This window comes from Atractosteus spatula, chromosome 10, assembly GCF_055471065.1.
Source record: "Atractosteus spatula isolate fAtrSpa1 chromosome 10, fAtrSpa1.hap1, whole genome shotgun sequence".
NCBI classification, from domain to species: domain Eukaryota; kingdom Metazoa; phylum Chordata; class Actinopteri; order Semionotiformes; family Lepisosteidae; genus Atractosteus; species Atractosteus spatula.
Genome location: NC_142715.1, coordinates 30,295,698 through 30,302,999, shown reverse-complemented (window position 1 = coordinate 30,302,999; position 7,302 = coordinate 30,295,698). Strand labels below are relative to the sequence as shown.

The window sequence follows — 7,302 nt, the reverse complement described above, 5'->3', positions numbered from 1 at the left end:
TAAGATTGTCTAAATTATTGAGTTTTTCAAGAACCAGAACTATAACAGTCTTTAATACATAACTACAACATTCCAAACTAACACTAAACAAACACTAGTATATACTGCTATAACAAAAAAAACCAAACACAATCATTAACTGAGCAGTCACTGGGAGTGGATCTCCTTCCTGTCCACAGCGGCCCTCAGTCCCACAAAGCAGGCTCTCCTCCCCTCTCTTCTTGCAGCTTCAACCTGGGGCCACAGCTGGCTCCTGGTGCTCCTGTCTGTGGAGGACAGGTCCTTTAAGATCAAACCTCAGTTTGTTCTCATTCGAATACCCATTCCCCCTCGCCGCTCGCCACAGCATGTCCCTTGCTGTCCTCTTGGTGAACTGTATTTTAATCGATCTGGGGCGCACTTGCCCAGACATGTTCGCTCTCCCAAGCCTGTGAACAAAGTCAATGGCCGATATCACGTCCTCCTGGTCCGGCAGGGTCCTTCTACAGATACCCTTCACTGTTGCAACAATGTCCTCATCGCGTTCCTCCTTAACTCCAGTAATTTTAAATTCCATCGTTGAAGTTATCTTTCTGCATCGTTCGCTTTCAATTCAAGTTCTTTAATATGTTTTTCTTGCTCGATATTCACTCGTTTAAGAGCTTTCACTTCACTCTTTAAGTCTTCAACCTCTTTAAATATACAGTCCATGGACTTTTTAAGACCTTCAATTCCGACTGTATTAAATCTAATCATTTCCTTCAGCTCAGCCAGGCTCTGTGCCATCATGTTGAAGATGTTGGTCTGCAGCTCCTCCAGCGTCAACTCACCCCTTTCTCTCTTGGTCGCCGGGCAGGGACTCCAGCTCTTCCTCTGGCAGCTGAGTCTCATTCACGTACGAGCGCATCTCCAGTACTCTTTCCACGTCCCCTCCAGCTGCTTCACTTTTCTCTTTAGTTGCCATCGATTTTTTGTAGTACCATATATATACGATTGAGGTATCTTATATTTCTCCTTCAAAGACCCAGCACTCTCTTTTCTGTTCCCAGTGCTACTCATATCGAAATTCTTAAACCTCAAAAAACTTTTTTTTTCCAATTATAACCAAAGTTTAAACAACTAGTGTTAAGTCCTAATTTTTCTGCAGTCAAAAAAGCAAAAAAATAATATTCAGGTCATGAAAAATTCAAAAAAACTCCTCAACCTCTAAACTTTACCTCCCACCTGAATGCCATCTTGAATGCTGCGCCTCTGTTTCTCTCTGGGTTTCTGGATGTGTTATTTCTGGTTTAAATTGAATACTTTGGATATTTCTTCACATTTTCAAAGTGTGAAGGTTTTCTTATATTTTAGCAAGATTTTGCTTTTGTAATTATATTGTTTTTGTGTAAAAACGGGCATTATACAGTCTTTGAATTCAGCACTGTTTTATTCTGGGTCATCAGGAAAATGGTATTAGAGAAGATGAACGAGCTGCTAAACTGGGATTTGAAATAAACCATTTTAACAGACAGGTTGTCCAGTTTCTTACAGTATACAGGTCGTTGTGGTGGGTTTTGAAGTTTTGGAAAGCGAGTGGTCAGGCTGTAGTTTCTCTTGCAGTCCGGTCGGTCCTGTGTTTATTAATAATGTCATTTAAAAAATAAAGTTTAATCGCTGTGAAAACAAATGTTTAATGTTTGTATTTAGAGGATATTGGGGATCACTTGCGTGTGTAATACTTAGTGAAACAATGACAGAATATGTCATTTCTCTGGAAGGGAAGAGAAGTAATTAGTAATTGACTTGTTTTTCTCTCTCGGTGTGTTTGGGGGACAAAGACATTTCACAGTCTAATGGAGTTGAGTTGGAATGTAATTGGCAGGAGCCTGTTGTGATGTTTGCTGTTTTATTCCCCAGCTGCTGTGACTCTGGACCCTGAGTCTCTGACCCTGAATCACAGTTCACTGTGAGCTCAGCCTGTCTGAGGATGGGAAGAGAGTGAGACAGGGACAGAGGAAGAGTCTCTCTGACAATCCTCACAGATTTGATCACTGGTCCTGTGTCGTGAGCAGGGAGGCCTTCACCTCAGGGAGACACTACTGGGAGGTGGAGGTGAATGACTGGTGGACAATAGGAGTGACCAGAGAGTCTGCAGAGATGAGAGGAAAGTTCAGCTTCTCTCCCCAGCAGGGTTACTGGTGTCTGGGCTCTCACCCTTTCTCTGCTCTCACTGACCCTGTGACCCCTCTCCCCCTCAGTCTGAAGCCCAGGAAGCTGGGGGTGTGTGGATATTGAGGTGAGGAAGGTCTCCTTTTATACAGTGGAGTCCAGAGCTCATCTCTACACTTTCACTGACATGGTCTTCACTCAGGGGGAGAAGATCTATCCTGTCTTCTGGACTGGGGATAGTTTTGAAGACCTTGAGCTGCTGCCTGTTGACAGTGTGGAGATTAAACCCGTCACTGACTCATGAACACAGGCTGACTCTCTCCCAGCTCTCTGTCTCACTGCTTATACTGGGAGATGGGTTTACTGATGGGTAGTGAGATGATGACATAAATATAAAAATAATTTTAGAAATGACGATGTTGTTTCGTGTTCCAACGTGTTATATTACAGTAAGAGTTTTAAATAGGGAAAGTAACATGTAGGAGAGGGGGAGATATACCTCGCTACCAGCCTGCTGTACTCCTGACTTGTAAATATCTCTGGAAACCCTCCGGTGTGTTTTTCTAATTTTTGAGAAAATAAACTTTTAAAAAAGAAATCCCGTGTGAGTCTCTCCTGCGAGTGCCGGTGACTGTGAAGCTGCCAGAACGGGGAGGGACCTGCTGACGTCACTACAGCCAGGGGGAATAGGGACTGTGACGTTGTCAGGAAGTGGCTCAGGGTGTTTATGAGAGTTGTACTGTAGCTGCGGTGCTGAAGTCCCACCCTACGTCGACAGAAAAAGAAATAAAGGAGCACGCAATGCATAACTTGAAGAATGCATATGCAAGGCAGGGGGCCAGGAGATCTGGACACTGAAAATAATAGGTTTCTGGTTCTAACTGTTAGGACAATTAGACAGGGTTTGCAAATGGTGGACAAAAATTGTCTTAACTTTCTTTGTTATATTTTTTTTCTTGGAAATATATAAGTTGTACATTTTAAAGTCTTTGATGTATAATAGGCCTCTACCTATATACGTATAATAGTCCTCTAAAGTTATCCGGAACTCCAACCATATATGTCTAATAGTCCTCTAAATTTATCCGTATAATAGAACTCCAACCATTTACGTATAATGAACATCTAATCATAGATGTATAATTGACGTATAACAATAGACGTATATTAGAATTTCATTCTAGACGAATTGCGGACCACATTTAGACGTCTAAGGTATGCGTTTAATAGACGTATATTCTACGTCTTTTGCCCACTGGGCCGTCGCCAGTGTGACTGGATATAAAAATAACTGATTCATTTTTACCCGGTCTCTGGAAGCTTAGATGTGATTATTTTTCCTTCCTTATTTATTCATTCCCATGAATTTTCTCTGTATTAGAGGAAACGCGAAAGTGGGAAACTGCAGGCATTCTTTGTGAGTGGTGGATTGTGGTCAGTGAGCATCTGCACATCCCTAAGTCTGTTCTGTAACTTTACCCATTGGGGATGTAGCTCAGTGGTAGAGTGCATGCTTTGCATGTATGAGGTCCTGGGTTCAATCCCTGGCATCACCGAGTGCTTTATATTACTGTGCTCACATCGCAATCTTCTGTTGAGTGAGAACTCTTCGTCTGTGTTTATAGACAGCCAGGTTTACACAATTAAATTTAGACACACTCGAAGTGCTACAGTGTTCTCTCCTGTTTTAAATGTAACTCCAAAACATTTAGTTCTGTTCTTCACACTTGTCATGGCTTTTGCAGAAAACACCCGTTGAATCTCTTGAGAGATCATTCAGCGAGCGAGTCGTCCCTCTGGACTCCGCACTAAGCACTAAACTGAAAGCTGCGCGAACTCCTCACTGCGTGTCCTGTACTCTTACAAGCGCTCTCGTGTAGATGTGGAGCACAGCTATAAGGACACTTTGAACTTTTTCCGTTTGAAAAGGAAAATGCAAATGATCATGAAAAGTATTGATCGTATAAAATAGCCATGGTACAACTTGAGAAAGAACTGAAGGACTACACAACGACTTTGGATGATTACAAGTTATTTTAAGAAATACAACCATCCGCACATGGGCTTGGATCCTGAACGCTTAAGTTGAAAGAACAAAAGCGAAGGATATGACCTGTAAACTCTCTTCATTGTCTTAAAGTTTATTAAATAAAACAATATATTACTTTCTTAATAATTTCTTACTGTTTATAGACGATTTATTGAATTTTTGCAAAATCTCATTTACAAACTTTTTTCTGTTAAATTGTTATTCACATACTCGAATGTAGATAAACGTTATTGTCTTCCGGTGTGTGAGCCCATTTCTCAAAAAAAATATTTGTTAGTCTGTCGGGAGGCTGCACAAGGTGTTTAGAGATAGAACTTCTGAAAGACAGGCTCTCTAAGCTTAACATCAAGGCAGTTTTCTCAACAGAAATGCTCTTTGGCACTTTCAGCTTTACTTTGGGAACATTGCCAAGATCACTTCTTGGCCAATGCACGTGATAGGGTGCCGGCAAGTACATTTAATATTGGCTGTGTTAGCGAGCTGCTTTTTCCCTTTGAAACTTTTACTTCTTCATGCTGAATCATTGGCAGGGGTAAAGCTAATTAAATCTTTTCGCATAGCGCTCCATCAGAAATACTTTCTCCTTGGTCAAAACGGGCACAGAAAGTTTTATAAGGGCAGCCTGTTTTGCACCGTCTAAATAACCGACAGTATGCGAATAAGCTTTTTAATAACAGTATTTACAATATAACCCATGTTCAAAAATGCTTTTAGCTTCTTTCAGTCTAAGAAACAGGGGTGTTTTAGCGGATTGTGGTCTTCAATTAGTAAACGCTGAAGTGTTTCCCCAATCGTGAGCAGATCTGGCTCCATTTAAACAGAATCCTGCTCAGCTCCTGCTTTCACTGCAACTTTTGAATTGAGCCCAAAGCAATAAGCAAGCTGAATTATCAAAGCTCATTAGGTACTAGAGATCACGGTATGTTATCAGGTAAATGCAGTCCCATGTATCCTCCGTAATTTCGAGTAAATACCAAAACACACCATCCGCGACCCACAGCGGGAATAAGCAGGACTTGGTTGCTCAGAGCGTGAGGCAACTATCGCCAGGAGGGGGATTTGATCCTCGCTCTTGCTACTATTTGAAATGCCATCATTAAAGAAGCGTAATAGATATTTTTGCAGATGTTTTTTATGCTCCACTATACATTACAATCATGAAAACAAATCAATTAGAAATATGCAATACAACGTCGGTTCCCGAAAATAAAATCTGTTTTACACAGACATCATTGCTTTTGAGATAATCCAGATTGTGAAGACAAGTGCGCCCTAGCTTTGGAAAATATTACTCAAAGGTTGGAAAGTACAACACGTTTGTACGTTTGAAGTTTACAACAGGTAACATGGCACTTCTCCAGCAAAGCAACTCAGGTTAGTGAACTACTGGTGTATTCAATACACCTCCATTCATCCATCACTTGTCAGGATGGTTGAGTGTTCTAAAGCACCATTCAAAGCGCTTTACAGGTAATGGGGACTCCCCTCCACCACCACCAAAGCACCATGATCAAATACTCATGTTTTTCTAGCTCTCATGGGTATATTTGTCTCCAGATCGAGGTGTGGGTTCAAATCCCACTCCTACCAGTTCCTTGTCAGGATGGTTGAGTGTTCTAATGCACCCTGATCAAGGACTTGTGTTTTTTCTAGCTCTCATGGGTATTCTTGTCTCCAGATCGAGGTTTTGGTTCAAATCCCACTCCTACCAGCTACTCTTTTTCCCTGTTACATTTTTCCCACCTTGATGTGCTCGCTGACAATGACAGGAGAAGGAAAACGGAGAAACCGCTTAGCAGGCACGTGATGGGCAGGAAGATTCATGAACTATTAGATGTGATTAGCAGAAAGTCAACTATAAATAGACTTCGTGCATTAAGAACTGTTTGCATTACATGTAATCTAGGTAAGATTTACGGTAAGATATGCATTCAAATGTGAAAGACTATAATAATGTAAAACCAGGAGAAGACTTATTAAAACATACTGTTTTCCTTGCGCCCAGTGGGCAAAAGACGTATAATATACGTCTATTAAACACATACCTTAGACGTCTAAATGTGGTCTACAATTCGGCTAGAATGAAATTCTAATATACGTCTAAAGTTATACGTCAATTATACGTTTAGACGTTCATTATACATAAATGGTTGGAGTTCTATTATACGGATAAATTTAGAGGACTATTATACGTATATGGTTAGAAGTTTATTATACGTATAACTTTAGAGGTCTATTATACGTATAACTTTAGAGGTATATTATACGTATATGGTTAGACGTCTATTATACGGATAACTTTAGAGGTCTATTATACGTATATGGGTAGAGGTCTATTATACGTATATGGGTAGAGGTCTATTATACATCAAAGATAGATTTTATAGGTGTAGAAACAAGTAAATCAAGCCAGTGATTAGGTTTAGAAATTTATTCTGAAAATACACATTCACACCTGAAACATATGTATTTCAAATTATACATTGTATACAATCAATCAACAATCAACATATGGGCAATAATCATAAAAAACACAACTAGTCTTAAACTTCAGCTAATTCTGGTAACATGGCAATATACAGTATAGTAATGACAAACACAAAACTAATTACATTAACACACTAACTCAAAACCACATTTTGATTCAAATATACATTTTAAAATGTACAACTTCTATATTTCCAAGAAAAAAAAAATATTACAATGGAAGTTAAGACGATTTTTGTCCACTATTTGCAAACCCTGTCTAATTGTCTAATTGCATTCTTCAAGTAACACATTGCGTGCTCCTTTATTTCTTTTTCTGTTGATGTAGGGTGGGACTTCAGCACCGCAGCTAGGAGAAAATTATATAATATTACTTCCCAAATAAATGATGATTAATATCTTCTTTAGTATAATCTAAAAAATGAATGGTTTACTAAGCTCAAAGCTGAAATAAATGTATAAAATTTGGCTTGCATCATAGCAGTTGAGCAATAAAGTCTGTCCTAATTAAAGAGTACCCAAAGTTTGAAAGTACAACATAGAATAAGAATAAGAGAAACGGCAAAACGATTTTGTGTCATCTTCCCCATTCACACTATTTTATGTGCCATTTTTTTGCTTATTCACGTACTATT

At 39.6% G+C, this 7,302-nt stretch overlaps 1 non-coding gene across 1 annotated transcript; it reads left to right on the top strand.

Annotated features, from left to right (window-relative positions):
* The first annotated feature begins 3,614 nt into the window (after positions 1-3,614).
* trnaa-ugc (transfer RNA alanine (anticodon UGC)) lies at positions 3,615-3,686 on the top strand. The gene has a single exon. It is a non-coding gene; the product is annotated as a tRNA-Ala (tRNA).
* The last annotated feature ends 3,616 nt before the right edge of the window (positions 3,687-7,302 follow it).